The sequence below is a fragment of the Mobula hypostoma genome, chromosome 14 (genome assembly GCF_963921235.1).
Source record: "Mobula hypostoma chromosome 14, sMobHyp1.1, whole genome shotgun sequence".
In the NCBI taxonomy this organism is placed as follows: Eukaryota; Metazoa; Chordata; class Chondrichthyes; order Myliobatiformes; family Myliobatidae; genus Mobula; species Mobula hypostoma.
Genome location: NC_086110.1, coordinates 44,339,432 through 44,357,739, shown reverse-complemented (window position 1 = coordinate 44,357,739; position 18,308 = coordinate 44,339,432). Strand labels below are relative to the sequence as shown.

The 18,308-nt window shown below is 43.8% G+C and overlaps 1 long non-coding RNA gene across 1 annotated transcript; it reads left to right on the top strand.

Moving 5' to 3' along the window:
* The first annotated feature begins 35 nt into the window (after positions 1-35).
* LOC134356509 (uncharacterized) lies at positions 36-14,996 on the top strand. Its single transcript, XR_010020377.1, has 3 exons — positions 36-589; positions 5,636-5,744; positions 14,492-14,996. It is a non-coding gene; the product is annotated as an uncharacterized LOC134356509 (long non-coding RNA).
* Positions 14,997-18,308: the final 3,312 nt, after the last annotated feature.

Below are 18,308 nucleotides of genomic sequence, written 5' to 3'. Positions count from 1 at the left end.
TTCTGCAGATTTTTCTATCTATGAAGGAATGGTGGTGGACAATTGAATCATTAACAAGAGGACCTGGGTCAAAGAGATCGTCATCTTCATTGAGAGCAGGCGCCAACCTGTGAGTGCGTTCACAGCCGTTGTCATTTGAGAGAGCCCTTCATTGATGGTGCTATCAAATGACACTTGCTTGCCAATAACCTACTCACCAATGCCCATTTTGGGTTTAGCCAAAACCTGGGCAAAAGGTGCCGAGTTCCAGAGGTGAGGTTAATGTGGAACTGAGGAGCAAGATAAAACTGAAATCAAAGGGAATCAAGAGCTGAACACTCCAGTGGCTGAAGTTATACCACACACAAGAGAAGATAGTTGAGACTATCTGTTTTTGATCATCTCAGACTCAGGCTATCACTGTAGGAATTCATCAAGGCCACATCCAAGTGCTACCTCTCAGCAGCTGCTTCATCATTGGCCTGTCCTTCATCAAATGGCCAGAATCAAAATGGTAAACAACAGGAATTCTGCAGATGCTGGAAATTCAAGCAACACACATCAAAGTTGCTGGTGAACGCAGCAGGCCAGGCAGCATCTCTAGGAAGAGGTACAGTCGACGTTTCGGGCCGAGACCCTTCGTCAGGACTAACTGAAGGAAGAGTTAGTAAGAGATTTGAAAGTGGGAGGGGGAGGGGGAGATCCAAAATGATAGGAGAAGACAGGAGGGGGAGGGATGGAGCCAAGAGCTGGACAGGTGATTGGCAAAGGGGATACGAAAGGATCATGGGACAGGAGGTCCGGGAAGAAAGACAAGGGGGGGGGACCCAGAGGATGGGCAAGGGGTATAGTCAAAGGGACAGAGGGAGAAAAAAGAGAGTGAGAGAAAGAATGTGTGTATAAAAATAAATAACGGATGGGGTACGAGGGGGAGGAGGGGCATTAACAGAAGTTAGAGAAGTCAATGTTCATGCCATCAGGTTGGAGGCTACCCAGACGGAATATAAGGTGTTGTTCCTCCAACCTGAGTGTGGCTTCATCTTTACAGTAGAGGAGGCCGTGGATAGACATGTCAGAATGGGAATGGGATGTGGAATTAAAATGTGTGGCACTGGGAGATCCTGCTTTCTCTGGCGGACAGAGCGTAGGAGAACCAAAATGGTACCTTTTTCCGGGTTTGAGCGGTTTTAGCTAAAATATTTTAATAATAATAAGATCCAAAGCTCAGTGAGTAAACACAGATACTTGTTCAACTGCGGTAGGGAAATTGTAAGCAGTTTCTACAGTTGGTTACATGGTTGGCACAACATTGTGGGCCGAAGGGCCTGTAATGTGCTGTAGATTTCTATGTTCTATGTAAGTGGAAGTGTTTGTTGTTGATTCACAATGTTCAACTCCATTTGCAAATTCTTTAGCAAAAGTAGCAGCTCAATCTTACGTGCACCAAGACATGAACAGTATTCAGACATGGGCGGATATGTGGCAAGTAATATTTGCTTTTCAAACGTGCTGGGGAATGAACAAATCTCAGTTGATCCAGCCACGTAAATCATGTTGTAAAAGCAGTTCAGAGGCTGGGTATCCTGCAAGAAGAGACGTGTCTTCTGGCATGCCAAAGCCTTTCCACCATATCTTAACTCAGAATGAAATACTCTGTGGTTCTTTGGATGAGTTCGGCTTCAAGGTAGACAAAGCAGCAGACACTGCTCAAGATAATATAGTCTCAATTACTTAGTTATTGTCCATTTTGCTGCTGGCGTTGAGGGCAGCAATGCAGTCCTCCATCTCTGGCGGTGTTCAGGGCTGCCTTCATCGTGCTAGGAGTTTTCTCTTGGGTTTCACCGTCAGCCATGCAAGGCCCGGGTGGAGACTTCGGAATGCTGCTGTGCTTCGATGTAGAAGGATTCTTTATTGCTGTTTCCGTAACAGTTTTTAAAAAAAAAAAATCAGTCAGAGACGTTAATCCTGAGCTAAACTCCCGAACCTAGAGGATTGGTGCGATCTTGTCTGGCCTCTACCCTTTGACCTGTTTGGCAAGGGTGACACTACTAAGAGCCAAAGCATAAAGACCTGACTCCGGCCAGCATAGCACTCCCCAGGTCATTGAGGCACCCAAGCCTCCAAACCATGACAAGGTTGTGATCCCCGTGGATGATAATGCAGTCTGCTTAATCATTATCCCATCCATGAACGAAAGCTTGTATTTGCTCCACAACACTGGCTATGTTGTACATTATCTACAAAAAGCATTGTAGTTACTCGCCTGCACTAATCCAACTGCACCTCTGAAATGAGCAACCTTTCGCATTACGAAGTGCACCACCACCTATATGGTACCTTCCAAGTCACATACCTGACCTGCCAATTTCAATTATTCAATAGTTCCATTTAATATCAGAGACTGTTTACAATATACAACCTGAAATTCTTACTCTTCACTGACATCCTCAAAACAGAAGAAAAAATCCCCAAGAATGAATAACAGAAAAATAAAACGCAAGAACTCCAAAGCTCCCTACCCCCTCCCATGCACAAGCAGCATCAACCCTCCCCCTCCCCCCACTTATTCTAGCATAGAGCACCACCCATTATGAAAACAACAGCAAAGTGCCCAAAGAGAGACCTTGGTCTACAGTACGTCAAAAACTAGCTGTTCTTCCAATATTCTGAAATCCCTCGGGTTCTCTCTCTCACTAACAAAGGAGAGGCAGATATGGCTCCATCCACAACAAGAGGGAAGACAAACAGTCACTATTTTGATGTTATTTATGGCTGTTACTTTATCATCAATAGTCCTAATATCAGGAATCTTCAACTCCAGTCTGAGTGAGAGCATTTTCACCCAAAAGATTGCGGCAGTTCAAGAATGTGGCTCACTGTCACCTTTCACAGTGGAACTAGTGATGAGCAATAAATGGAGCTCCTTCGAACATCACCCCAAGTAACAGTCAGTGAACAATTGTGTTTGCAAACAGTTGTTGACAGAAAGCATCCTTGGTCACAGGATGACTCAAAATTTATAGTGAAAGTTTGTTTCCTGTAACGAAATGACCAAAATATAATCTTTTAATCAACAAAACACATCATTCCAATCTTAAAAAACCTCTAAAGTGTTGCCACATTTCTCTATTTATCTTCTAATGCATTAAAGCCAACATACAGATATTGTATTATGTACCCAATTTTAACATTTACAGTGAGGTTTCAAATTCACCCAACTTTCTCCCACCATACATCTTCTAGTTCACAATGTATATAATGTTAAAGAAGCACATTAGCTTCCATGTGGTTTATGAAACATTTTAAATGCTCATTCAATTCAATAAAGCCTATTTTTGCACAGATGTATTCTTGTGGTTTCCTAGTGGGAGTTCAGGTACAATGGAAAGTTTGGAATTCCCCACACAAGTTGCACATGCAATTTCCTCATTGAACTGCCCGTGATATTGACTCATACTCCGCTGCACCTACACTGGACAACCGGCCCTCAGACCCTGCACCAGGTTAGACCCGATGAGGAGCGCAAGGCTCCTTCACAGCAAAGTTTCAAAGTATATTTTATTATCAAAGTATATGTGAATTATAAAACCTTGAGATTCTGCTGTTTAACAGGCAGCCACAGAACAAGAAACCTGAAAGAACCCAATCAAAAAAAAACAACGCCATTGCGCAGAGGGAAATAAAAACGAATCAAATCAAATGGTGCAAGCAATAAAGCAAGCATTAGCATTCAGAACAAAATTGAGTCCATAAACCTGGGGCCGGGAGCAGCCAAAGAGAGCTCACTGTCCCAGTCTCAGTCCATCACAGGGAGGCAATTCACTGCAAAGCTCCCAGTCTCAGTCCATCACAGGGAGGCAATTCACTGCAAAGCTCCCAGTCTCAGTCCATCACAGGGAGGCAATTCACTGTAACGCTCCCAATCTCAGTCCATCACAGGGAGGCAATTCACTGTAACGCTCCCAGTCTCAGTCCATCACAGGGAGGCAATTCACTGCAAAGCTCCCAGTCTCAGTCCATCACAGGGAGGCAATTCACTGTAACGCTCCCAGTCTCAGTCCATCACAGGGAGGCAATTCACTGTAATGCTCCCAGTCTCAGTCCATCACAGGAAGGCAATTCACTGTAACGCTCCCAGTCTCAGTCCATCACAGGGAGGCAATTCACTGTAACGCTCCCAGTCTCAGTCCATCACAGGGAGGCAATTCACTGCAGAGCTCCCAGTCTCAGTCCATCACAGGGAGGCAATTCACTGTAATGCTCCCAGTCTCAGTCCATCACAGGGAGGCAATTCACTGCAGAGCTCGCAGCAGCCGGGGACACAACTCAGCCTCAGCCTCAAGGAGAGTGGAGTGAAATATCACAGAGTAGAACCTGCTCGAACCTCGCCTCCGGTCTCGACACCATGCCTTTTCAGTCCATCTGGCCCAGTGTTTATATCGTCCAATCTCCCGAGCCACAGCCCCAATGCATTGATACGCTCTGGACCGCTTCTGGACCATGCTCGACCTTTCCGAATTGGCACCGCAGCTAGGTGAATCAAACCCCACTCCCATTTTAAGTGGACGGGCCTCCGGAACGCCTCTGCTTCAGCGTTTTCTCCACTCCACTCGCTCCAACTACAACTCTGATTCTGACTCCCCCTTCTCCTGGAACATGCCTCAACCTCGCTCTGGCCTGCTCTCCCACTGGCACGCCTCGACCCCCAGAGCAGCCTCCCCTTCGCTCGCCTCTTCATTGTTTGCGGTGACGGCTTACCAAAATTTTCCATGTAGGTAGTGTTATTAATAACTTAGTTGAATTTCTGGCTTTGTGATCCACAGGTAAGCTGTTCAAAGTTCAAAGTAAAATTTAATATCAGAGTACGTACATGTCGCCATATATAACCCCGAGATTATTCTTCTCTGGGCATACTTAGCCAAACTATAGAACAGTAACTGTAAACATCAGGAACTGTTAACTTTAAACAAACTGTGAAAATGCAGATATAAGTAACTAATGAACATGAAATAACAATATAACAGACTCCTTAAATGAGTGTAGTTATCCCCTTTTGTTCAAGAGCCTGATGGTTGAGGAGTAGTAACTGTTCTTGAACCTGGTGGTGCGAGTCCTGAGGCATTTATACCTTCTTCCTGATGGCAACAGAGAGAAAAGAGCATGGCCTGGGGGGTGTGGATCTTTGATGATGGATGCTGCTTTTCTGCGGCAGCTTTTTATGTAGATGTGCTCAATGGCTGGGAGGGTCTTACCCGAGATGTACTGGGCTGAATCCACTACCCATTGTAGGATTTTCTGCCCAAAGTCATTGCTCTTCCCATACCAGGCTGTAACGCAGCCAGTCGACACTTTCCACCGCACGTCGATAGAAATATGCTAAAGTTTTCGATGACGTGCCGAACCTCCACAGACTCCCAAGGAAGTAAAGGCACTGTGTGCTTTCTCCGCAACAATATCACCCACATTCAGTAGCGTCATCTTAAACTGGACCCTTTGCAATGCTTTGGCAGGGCTTTGGGAAAGAAAGAGAAGCAATTTTTAAAATGTAGCGCGGCTTTTTATGTTATTAATTGTTTTCAATATATTAAATGCTCTAATTTAAATTAAATATTTTGAATTTTTGTTCCTTTCATTTTCAAACTTTTATGTTCCACAGTCAATCGTAGGATGGCGGAGCGTGGTCTGGCTACGTCACTGATAATGTCATTTGAGTCCAGCAGTAGCATGGGGCCCCATCTGTGGGACTGGTGACGTCTGAGAAGCAGGTAACTTCATGGAAGTAGAGAACGTGATCTCCAGATGTGGGCAGTGAGCACCACTCAGTAAGTGCTAGGTCAGTGACTGTAAGTGTTAATTTCAATCCCATTGCATTGAGTAGCTTGGACAGTAAGTTTCTGGAATTTTTATCAGGTTCCGTTTGGTGTGAATTATTTTAAGATATGGCTGGGATCCAGAAGTACTAATCTGGTGCAGTAGCATCCCGTTTTACTGATCACGGGCTGAATGACGTGCTTATAATAGTACATCTCTTCTGTTTTTATCAATAAAAGAAGTTAAGTAACAAGGTAAGGCAGAGAATTCAGTTATGCAAGATTGTTTTCTTAATTTTTTCAAAGTTCAGTCAGATAGGAAACTGGTAGTTTCCTGCACGGCTGTGAGTGAGAGCATTTTCTCTGCATTCATTGTTTTAAAGACCATATATTGCCAATGCTCTGCTTTCTATGTGGTTACTACGTGGGAACTTCCTAAAGCAGTTGCTTTCAGCAGGAACAGACACCATTAACTTTGAGCGTCTTCAGCTTTGAGTGCTGGGTGGGAGATGGGATGAGGCATCTCCCAGCTCTGTGTGTCATTCTCTTCCATGCAGTGACAGATTTGTCTAATTAATACAAAGGATTTGACTGGTGTTCCTCACAGTGACGCATGTAATGGTGGGGCAGTTAACACTCGGATAGGTCTGCTTCCTGTTGTCAAGGCTTGCAGTACAACGCAGTAACGAGCTCTTCTATTCCAATGAGACAGCACCGTTCAGTTCCACCCATGTGATCTACTAACCTACTAACCCATACTTCTCTGGAATATGGAAGGAAACCAGGAGGCAACGTAGAAGCTCCTCACAGGAGTGGTGGAATTGAACCCTGTTCACGAGACCTGTAATAACATTATGTTAGCTACTTCGCTGCCGTGTTGCAGCAAACATGGGCTGCAAACTCAAAAACATCTCCACTCTGTGCTCAGCAGCCTACGTTCCTAAATATGCCACTTGGTGCAAAGGACAACTTCTCACGGATACCCCACGCGTCCTATTCCCGTCCCAGATCCATCTGGCCATCTCTTTATTTGTCTGTTTTCACCCATCAACTGCTAGCATTTGCTTCAAATCTGCCCCTTCTTCCTTTACTTCCCCAACCTGCACTTATCTGCCCATCATTTCTCACCTCTTCCAGTTTAATCCATTACCTACCAGATCCCTCTCATCTACAAATACTGAGTTTTTTTTAATTTTAGCAACCATCTCACCTCAAACTGACTTCCTGAAACTGGATCTGCCTACAGTACAGACTACAATTTGCATATTGGACTTTTGCAAATGGTAGGTGCTTTTTTTGCACTGTAATTCAAGGTAATGCTCAACATGTTCAAAATCTGTCACTCCTGAGAAGGTGACTTTGTCTGAATCAATCAAAGCACCAATAGCCAAGTGTACTAAATTCATGTCTCAAATCAATTCATCCCCAATTTTCCAATTAATTTTAATTCCTTCCTTAGGTTTCTCTCCCCACCCAAAAAAATTTTCCCACATCTTCTACTAATGTTGGCATTACAGAAACAATTTTCTATAAGAAGCTGCAGAGTGCAGCTGGACGTGAATTTAGTACATTTTAGTTTGAAAAGCAATAAAATTATTGGTGCTTTGATTGATTCAAAGTCACCATCTGAGGAGTGAAAGATTTTAACAGCTGTAAAGCTCCACAACATTTTCAGCATTATCTTGAATTACAGTATAAAAGAAATTTGCAGAAGTCTTAATATATAAATTTTAGTTCTATTAAGTACAGATATCCTGCCCCACACAGTTGTGTTTTACCTATTATCAATTGACATTTCAGGTTGCAAAATCAGTTGAAGCCCCTTCAATCTTATTTACATTTTGTTGTGATAGCAACCTTTTAAGCATTGTGGAGATGTGGAGTTTCATCAAAATTTCCATTAATAATGTTGTCAATAAAGTTGATAATTTTTGGTATTCGGTACAATTTCCGTCAGGTGGAAATTCAGATCAAAGAAATAACAAAGGAAATAATTTCTCTTAGTCACAGTGAAGAACTTGAGCTACGTATTGTTTCCCATAGCATTGAAAACCATTATTTTTTTTTAACATAGATGCAGACGTCAATTCCTGTAAGTTCCCTACAATAAAGTGAACATACTTCTGCAGAACTTTTACAGATGCATATGTCTTTTGGAAACATTTAATATTTTTAGTCTTTTTTGGCACACTAGTGTTGCTACTATTGCCCAGAAAATTTCAACGTCATTACTCTTGTAAGAGTTTAGTATGAACTTCGCTCTTTCTATAGTACAGTTTTGCTGTAGGTGGGGAGAGCAATGGAAGCTTCAAGTGTGACAGATAAGGAGGGACAGACCAAGACAGGAGAGCTGGAGAAGATAATGCAGAGCGTCTGCTATCCAATTACATTCATTGATTTAGATTCCACCATCATACTTTAAAAATAGTAATAATACCTAGGATAGAAAGCTGAGTTGAATTTTGGATCTGAAAGTTATACTATTATAATAGTTAATTATTGTATTATAGCTCTCATCATGCTAAGTGCTTACTGCATGTGGAATTTAGTGTTCAGGAGTATCTGGAGGTACATCTGGATTTATGCCAAAAGCTTACAAAACTTTAGTTAAACTGGTTAAGAAGAATGTGAATTTTTTAACCATCTGTATGCTTTGTACCCTGCAGGAGCCTTGTATCCTCTATTTGCTTTGTATTCTGTATTGTGCATTTATTATGATAACTGTGGGGGTGTGATAAAAGCACAGGGAATAAGCTATGCATTAGAACCATAGAACACTATAGCACAGGAAACAGGCCATTCAGCCCTTCCAGTCTGTGCCAAAACTTCATTCTGCTAGTCCCATTGACCTGCTCCCAGTCCATAACCCTCCAGACCCCTCCCATCCATGTATCCATCTAATTTATTCTTAAAACTTAAGAGTGAGCCTGCATTTACCACGTCAGATGGCAGCTCGTTCCACACTCCCACCACTCTCTGAGTGAAGAAGTTCCCCCTAATGTTCCCCCTAAACCTTTCCCTTTTCACCCTAAAGCCATGCCCTCTCATATTTATCTCTCCTAATCTAAGTGGAAAGAGCCTATTCACATTTACTCTGTCTATACCCCTCATAATTTTGTAAACCTCTATCAAATCTCCCCTCATTCTTCTACGCTCCACAGAATAAAGTCCTAACCTGTTCAATCTTTCCCTGTAACTCAACTCCTGAAGACCTGGCAACATCCTAGTAAATCTTACTTATTCTTGCTTATTTCATGGCAGGTTGTGGCTTGAGACCGGTGAAGGTCAAATCTTTGCTGACCACTTATTATGCTTCAAGATTGTACATTTGCTAATTACTAATAATGGGCCGAAGTAAAGGATTCAGCTCTTTGGAACAATCACTTCATTGGAGCTGAGGGTGTGTCGTGAAAGAATACCAACCCTGTGGTGGTTGCAGACTAGCAGCAGTTGTTTTCATTTTGGATTAGTTTTGCCGCAATATTTTGTCAGCAAGGACTTTAACAGTTATACTAAACGAACACCAGCTCAGATGTGTCTAAGAAACTGGAAGCACCAACCTGGGGTAGTTTGTGGAAAGTAATGGCCTTTTGTTAATTCTTGCTATGTGTTTTGGATCTGATACACAGTTTTGAGTAGTCAATCGTGTCCAAATGGGTGGGACTGGAAAGTTGTTCACTGGTGTTTGCCTGAAGTGTTTGATCCTTGGTTCTGTTGAAAGGACTGAAGAATTGAAATATTACTCTCATTGTTAAAAAACTGAATTGAAATTGTTGCAGTTTTCTCTTGTTTGTGCACTTGAAAGACAAAATGAGTTCAGCTGGGAGGTGGGACCTTGAAGCCAAGACTAAGAGAGAAATTAAACAATCACTCCTCTGGGGGGATTTGAAAATATTTATGAGGACAAAGAACAACCTGTGTCTACGTATAAAGTTGACGACCGTGCCTAACACATGTGAAGCACGTTCTGCAGCCACTAGTAAAGCATCCCATACTACATCCATACACATTAGAATGGAGGCTGATTTAACTGAGTTAGACACAAGGCAACAAATACTGAGGGATAAACATGCCTCGGAGGAAAAGGCAGAACAGCTTTGAGGAGAGGAGGGACAACATCCGTGCTTCATCTGGAAGTGCATCGACAGTGTTGTCCCCCAGAAGTTGGTCAGGGTCTTCCCGAACCAGAAACCCTCGATCAATAGTTCCGTGCGAGCAGCACTTACCACGCGACATCGAGCTTACATCACCGGCAATCAGTAGGAGCTCAAGAAAAGCAGCTACGATCTGTGCAAAGCTATCAAGGCTGCAAAACAACAATACAGGGACAAGATTGAGTCAAGATTTACAACAAATAGCACACGTGACTTGTGGCGAGGGCTGCATGCCATTGCAGACTTCAAAGCCAAACGCAGTGGTTCCGCTAACATCACGGCCTCTCTCCCAGATGAGCTCAATCGCTTTTATGCTCGGTTCGATGTCGCTAACTCTGAGCCTCTGAGGAAAGTCACCGCTACAACCTGCAACCTGGTCATCTCTGAGGCTGAGGTACGCAGATGTTTCCAACGAGTGGACAGTCGCAAGGCTGTGGGACTGGACAGCATCCCAGGGCGAGTACTGGCAGGTGTGTTTACAGACATTTTTAATCTCTCCCTCTCCCAGTGTAGAGTGCCCTCCTGCTTTAAGTTATCCACCATTGGTCCCTGTACCAAAAGACCAAGGTAACATTCCTGAATGACTGGCGTCCTGTCACACACACCTCAAAAATAAGCAAATGCTTTGAGAGGCTGGTCAAAGTCTACATTTGCAGCTTGCTACCACCCAGACTGGATCCCCTACAATTTGCCTACTGACACAACTGATTAACAGACAACACAATAGCCACTGCTCTACAACCGCCCTTACACATCTGGAGAAGAAGGATGCTTATGTGAGGAGGCTGTTCTTGGACTACAGTTCAGTATTCAACACCATAGTTCCAACCAGGCTTGAGAGGAAGCTTAGAGACCTCAGGCCTTGACCCTACCTTGTGCAGCTGGATCCTGGGCTTCCTGTCAGATCGCTGGCAGGTGATAAGAGTGGGCTCCCTCACCTCCACCCCTCTAACTCTCAACACAGGAGCCCCTCAGCACTGTGTACTGTCCCCTTCTTTGCTCCCTGGATACTCATGACTGTGTCGCCACCCACAGCCCTAATCTGCTGATTAAATTTGCCAACAACACTACATTGATTGGCCTAATCTCAAACAATAACAAGATGGCCACCAGGGAAGAAGTCATCTTTCGAACACAGTGGTGTCAAGTAAACAACCTCTCCCTCAATGTCGCAAAAAGAAAGGAGCTGGTTGTGGATTACAGGAGGAATGGAGACAGGCTAACCCCTATTGACATCAATGGATCTGGGATTGAGAGTGTAATCAGATTTAAATTCCTCGGCATCCACATCACCGAGGACCTCACGGGGTCTGTACACACCAGCTGTGTGGTGAAAAAGGCACAACAGTGCCTCTTTCACCTCTGACAGTTGAGGAAGTTTGGTATGGGCCCCCAAATCCTAAGAACTTTCTACAGGGACACAATTGAGAGCATCCTGACTGGCTGCATCACTGCCTGGTATGGGAACTGTACCTCCCCTAATTTGCAGAAGGTGGTGCGGACAGCCCAGTGCATCTGTAGTTGTGAACTTCCTATGATTCAGGACATTTACAAAGACAGGTATGAGAAAAGGGCCCAAGGGATGATTGGGGACCCAAGTCACCCCAACCATAATCTATTCCAGCTGTTACCATCCAGGAAACGGTACCACAGCATAAAAACCAGGACCAACGGGCTCCGGGACAGCTTCTTCCACCAGGCCATCAGACTGATTAACCCGTGCTGATCTGAGAGTATTTCTATGTTACATTGACTGTTCAATTAATTATAAATTACTATGATTTCACGTTGCAGATTTAGACAGAGATGTGACGTAAAGATTTTTACTCCTCATGTACTTGAAGAATGTAAGAAATAAAGTCAATTCAATTAAATTCAATTCAACAGGCGTAACAGCCTCGAAGAAGCTAGGAACAACTTCGAAGAAAGATGGCGGAGCTTAAGTTGCAGGAAGAAACTGCAGCCAAGATGGCCAGAGTTAAAGTACAAAGGGCTTCAAGTGCCTTGGGTGCTAAACATGCTACAGCAGGGCAGTTTCTGGTGAGTATTCCTATGTTGACATGGAACGGAAAATACACCATATTCAATGTCAAGGTGGATATATTTGAGGACTAAGTGTCTATGAGCCATGAGTTTGAACCCCTCCCAAGGGGTAGTTCATTCTCAGCCTGCACCAAGGAGGTCTTCTGAACCTATGCCATATCCAATAGCACAAGGTGCTTCTGAGAACATAGATTTACGGTATGATGACACTCGTGTTTCAGACGATAAGGGTCTAAATGCCATGCTGAAGGCCATAAGGATGCGAAAGGAAATAATAAGCAGTGTGATACAACGTCAACACATTGCATCTCTGCTTAAAGAGAGATTCAAGTCTTCAATGGTGATTGATTGCAATATTATTCACTTATGAGGGCTTTCAAGAATAACATTGAAGGCAACACTGAAGATTATGGTGACTGTCTCTATTTTCTCAAACAGTAGACATGGAGGTTACTCTGGAGAGCTTGTCAGAATTTGCCAGTGGGAAGAATGTCTAAAGGCCCAAGCTTTACAGCAAGAACATTTTGGTGATGAGCACAATATTGCTGTGGCCTACATGGGAAGAGCACTTTCTTGGCCACATATCAATCAGAACTCATGAAAGCTGTTCAAGACTACAATCTTTTTCTTAGAGGTTGTTGTAATGCCGTGGAGGCTGTGGTGGCCATACATGAGTTGATCACGCCTGCCAATACGAAGATTGTCGTAAATGAATTTGGGAAAGGATGGAGATCGGTGGTGTATGAACAGCAAGAAGGGCACAACCATAAGGTTATTTTCTCAGATATTGTTGATTTTACTGCAAGGCAACTGGAGATCATAACACACCCAGTGTTTGGAAGGAAATACAATGCAACCTTGCCTGTAGTAAGTGAAGGTGTGAACACAACTGGATCACAAATTCGTTCTCAAGCACAATTAAGTAGCTTTGCCACTACTGAGGAAAGTGAAGCTGAAACTGAGCCCGGAGCTAATGAAGAAGGTGTGCAAACTCAAAGCAAACCATGACAGCAGCAAGTACCGCCCTGGTGTCTGAGAGTCTTGCGGGAGCTGGTGATCATGATTGTAAACTTCTTATAATTCAGTTCAGCTGAAATCTAAGAAGAGTAACAAGACAGACATTTTTTGTGCTTTCCTAGATCAAAGAAAAACTGCACAGTGAGACTCATACGCAAGCTCAACCTGACAGGAAAAGGAACAGGCATTCTCTTATGCATGATGGGTCAAAGAAGGTCATGTGCACTACGTTGTTTCAGGATTGGAGGTGGCTGGCTTAGACAGTGGAAACTATTGTGAACTGCCTAACATCCGTAGACAGGAATGAATACCTGTCTACAAAGGTAACTAACTCGTCAGAGAGATCTTCGAGAATGATCTCACCTGAAGTATGCTTATTTGCTGGAGATTGGTTCAGAAATTGAACAGTTGATCAGGGTGAATGAGCCTCTGGCATTAGAGCTGTTGCAAATGATTTGCAGAGTTATTGATGGACCCTATGCAACCAGAACGAAGTTGGATTTGACAGTTAATGGACCATTGAAAGGAGATCGTGATGGTGGAAGAGACTACACTCAGCCAGAGCTGACAGTCAACAGGATTTCAGTTTTGAATTTAAATGAGCTTTGGCAGCAGCCATTCGAGACAGATCTCCCCAAATGTAGTCAAGAGAGACAACCTGGTTTGGCAGGAGAAGAGCACAAGCCAGGATAGAATGCTTACCAAAGAGTACATTTGTGTAAACGTTGAGATTTCATGTCTCCTGTGTCTTGGTAGTATGTAGTTGTAATTATTATCATATAATAATTAGGGGGCTGGAATGTAGGAGCCATATACCTGTTCCCTATCTGCATTACATTCTGTGTTCAGTGTTTATTATGGTAACTAGTCTCGTTAGTGGGGCGTGGCAAAAGTGAAGGGAATAAGTTACATATTCTTGCTTACTTCATTGCAGTCTGTGTCTTGGGACCGGCGAAGGTCATATCATTGCTGACCACTTAGCCTTTTGCTTCAAGATTGTGCGTTTGCTAATTGGTAATAAAGGGTCAAAATAAAGATTCGACCCTTAGGAATAAATATTTCATTGGAGCTGAGGATATGCCATGCAAGGATAACAACCCCATGGCAGTCGCAGGCTAGCGGCAATTGTTTTGTTTTGATTTTGGGTTTGTTTTGCCACTACACACCCTTTGCACTTTGTAGTGAGCAGTTTTAATTGTTTCCTCTTCTCTTCAAAAAGTGTGTAATGAGTTTATTTATTTGAAGGAAAAAGACAAGCGACAACAGAAGGTCAATAAACACGCCTGCCAGCAACCCTGCCGAAGAATACACAGGTCAGGTATTGCTGACACTATAAGGGCACTATGAAGAGGCATACTTACATCAGAACATTAATGTGATCTTTTATATATTATTTTTGGGAAACTAGTAAAACATTCTTGAAGTAGTTTATTGTATGTAAGGTTTGAACCTATTTCTATCTTTAATATCTCTATTTTTCCCTTTCAGGATTCTTTTGAAGACCCTGACCTGGAGTTACACACTGACTTTAGTTCTTTGCGGGAATGGGACTCACAACTGGCTGCTATTCGATATGCAAGGACGCAACCTAGAAGACTAGCGCGCCTTCAGGTTTCCGGGATTTTGTGGCTCTGGAGGCGGGCGGACTAGAGGCCGGTGCTGCTGCAGGAAACTGGTGTGTCGTGGGAGTACACGGAAGATCGAAAGCAGCGAGCTGGCTGCTGGCTGTGTGCCCAGAGACCCGAGTTCTTTGGGCACAGAACTCGGAAAAAGTGATGCAACAGACTTTTAACATCGTAAATCAGCAAGTTGTTTGCTATCTCTCCCCTCTCGCTGTGAAACGGGGACACCTCTTTTTCCCTTATTAGGGAGAGAGAAAGCCTGTGGTATGTCAAATACCGGTTGAACAGTAGTATGCTTAATAGTTTTCAATAGTCTTTGGGGTACTGCAAGTCTGTGTCTTCATTGATGCTTTGCTGCACGCTTGAGTGCTCGGTGGGGTGGGGGGGGGTGCTGATGCTTTTTTTGCTGGTGGGGGAGGGGGTTTCATTGCTTTGCTGCTGCTTATGTGTGGTTTGGGGGAGCTGGGGGAGACTTTGGGGTTCTAACATTTAACTGTCATGGATGTTTGTGAAGAAAAAGGATTTCTGGATGTATATTGTATACACATTTCTCTAACATTAAATGTATCTTTGAAACCTTTGAACTATCTGTTCCTTGATGATATGCAGAGTCTGTGAAATCATGAGTTACACAAGCTATATCTGGAGATTTCATCAACAGAGAACCTTGTCACTAATAACATTTCCAAAACAATGTGAACCATTCAACGCCTATTTATTGAAGATGAGTCACTTCAAAGTCACACATCACAGCTTTTCACCCTGCTGACCAGTTTACATGTTACTCAATGCTCAGCTGTGCGGATGAAACTTAATGATGGCGTAATGTTAAAACAATAATCTAGGGTCATAGTATTTGTGGTGATAATATGTGACAATTTTCATGAATCTACTTTGACGTTCTGGATCTCACCAGATAATGAATAGTTCTGAATGAATGAACCTGCTTCTCCCACAGGTCCCCTCCTGTCTTTAAGTTTCTGACTTAGAGTCTGGGTTACTTTAGTCATTACAAGGTATGGTTTGATCACCTCAGAATTGGCAAGTAGACATGGGAGCAACACAAATATTCTATAAAACTGGACATTATTCTTTTTTCTTCGGCTGAATATGTCAGAGAAGTAAAATTAAATTTCCAGGTATAATGTGGTTGGCTGGACTTTTCTTTATTAAAGTGAGAGGGCAGGAAGGTTCTGTGGAGCATATAATGGGGTAATAATTCCAATTAGTAATGAAATGCACCAGTATTTTCAGGAACCCCTGAAACTTTAGAAACTCCCACCATCCTCAGCTGGGGGGAGGGCGCGATATCACCCACTGTGGGAATAACTGATCTAACCCTTCCCTCCTATGTAACTCCCCATTTTCCTATCATCCGTGTGCCTGTCTAGGACTTTCTTAAATACCCCTAATGTATCTGCCTCTACTGTCCCTGAAAGGATGCATAAATCGCCTACCACTCTCTCAGTAAAATGAACTCAAGATCACGATGCTTAGCTATACTAATTGAATTGGCCCACATGGGGCCGGCTTTACTCTACGCCTTTTTCCATCTAAGTACCTGCACAATTGTCTTTTAAACATTATAGCTATATCTGCCTCTACCACCTCCTCCGGCAGCTGATTCCAGATAACTACCAGCTCTGTCTGAAGAACCTAACTCTTAAATCTCTTTTAAATGTCCTCCCTTTCACCTTAAAGCTGTAGCCTCTAGTTCTAGACTTCTCTGCTCTGAGAAAAAGACCATCTTCCCTATCCATGCTGTACCCATATAAAATCACCTTTCACCCTTTTATGTTACAAAGTGACTAAATCTGCTTTATCTGATCTCCCCTGGCAATTACAGCCCTCATTTCCAAGCACCATCTTAGTGAATCCCTATCATGCACTATCTCCATTGTTATCACGTCATTCCTGTATTGTGTCAACCAATGCAATTCAGGATTGTTGATGAATTATTACAAAATATGCATCCGATGAATAAATGTAGTTTGCGTGTGATTGTCAGAGAGATTACGCTCATTTTGTTAGGGACTTCCTGTACCTAATTAAGTGGTCTTTGAGTGTCTGTTTGTGGTCTTCCGTTGCTGTCACCCATCCGCTTCAAGGTTCGATATGAGTGCTCAGAGATGCTCTTTTTCACTCCACTGTTGTAATGCATGGTTATTGGAGTTACTGTCACTGTTACGGTCTGCACCTGACTATGCCAGCCTCTAGGGCTTAGATGCTGCCATTCTCCGGACTGTGGCTAACTGGAGCGGCCCTCTTAAGGATTTGGGACAGCTCTGCTAATTGGTGGCAAAGTTTGGTGCCAATATGTGGATATTTAATGAGCACCTGATCTCAAGTCTGGTGCTCAATTGGCAGTTGAACTTTGGTTTAGTCTGCGATTGTGTTTGAAGATTTCTATCTTGTTTGGATTCTCATCTAGTCTTGTCAGGTTCTTGTCTAGCACCTAGTCACGAACCCTGTCCTCGTCTCAGTCTGGAAACTGGGTCTCAATTCTAGTTTCGAATACTCCAGCACTTAGGTCCTGACCATAGACGCCTAGGCCTCTCGTCACAGTATGATTGAGCTAGTGAGGTATTGGAGCCTCTCGTCAGCTGTGGCCAGCCACAGCGAGAAAATTTCAAGACAGAGCTTGGAAATACATGACCTCCAGGTCGCCATGCGCCAACTGTCGCAAGGAGGAAGCCAGAACCATTCGGGTAAGGCCGTCGATGGCACTGCAGTGTCAGCCAATCTTCTGACCTTGGAGTGGTTCAGCAGTGACCCGGGTTCTTGCCGTGGCCTCCTCACACAGTACTTGTTGGTTTTGCACTCCAGCTGTTCCAGTTTCCTATGGAGCACGGAAAGATGGCCTTCATCATCTCTCTCCTGACTGGGAGAGCTGTTGCTTCGGCCACCGTGCATTGGCAGCAGAGGTTAGAGGTTTGCTCTGATTCGGAAGAATTCATGAACACCGTGAAGAGGGAGTTCTGTCATCCTGCTGGAGCTAACAGATCCTCAGACAATCTGGTGAAGCTGTGCCGAGGTGGTCGGACAGCCACCGAATACGCAATTCAGTTTTGGACTTTGGTCGAGGAGTGTGGCTGGAACAGGAAGGCCTTGGTCACTTTTTACTGCCACGGACTCTGGGGAGAATTGAGAGATGCCCTTGCTTTGGCAGAGCTGATAGAGGAGTCAGAGGCTCTGAATGATCAGTCTGTCCACTTCAATAGTTGCCTGGTGGAGTGAAAGTGGGACAACCTCAAGAGGTTGAAGAAGGCTAGCCTCATCACATCATCGTTCCATTCCCCGACCTCGGCAATGACCAGCCCATCTCCTGCACAAGACCCTATTGAGCCATTGTAAATCAGCTGCACAATACGCTCCATTAATGAGAAGCCCTGCCATCGGAATTAAAGTTGCGCTGGATGGGTGTCCTCTTGGGTCCAGACAGATCTTGCAGCAGACATTGGTTTTGCAAATCAGCATAGGGAAACATGTGGAAGACATCTGTTTTCACATTATAGATTCTCATCACATATTCCTGATCCTCACATACCCTTGGCCGTCCAAGCATAACCCTTCTGTGAACTGGGAGAAGGCAGAATCATTGCATGGTCAAGTCCTTGCAGGAAGGAATGTTTTCATTTTGGTGTTCTGACCCCCAGACTCCCCCCAGACCAGCAGCCGACAAG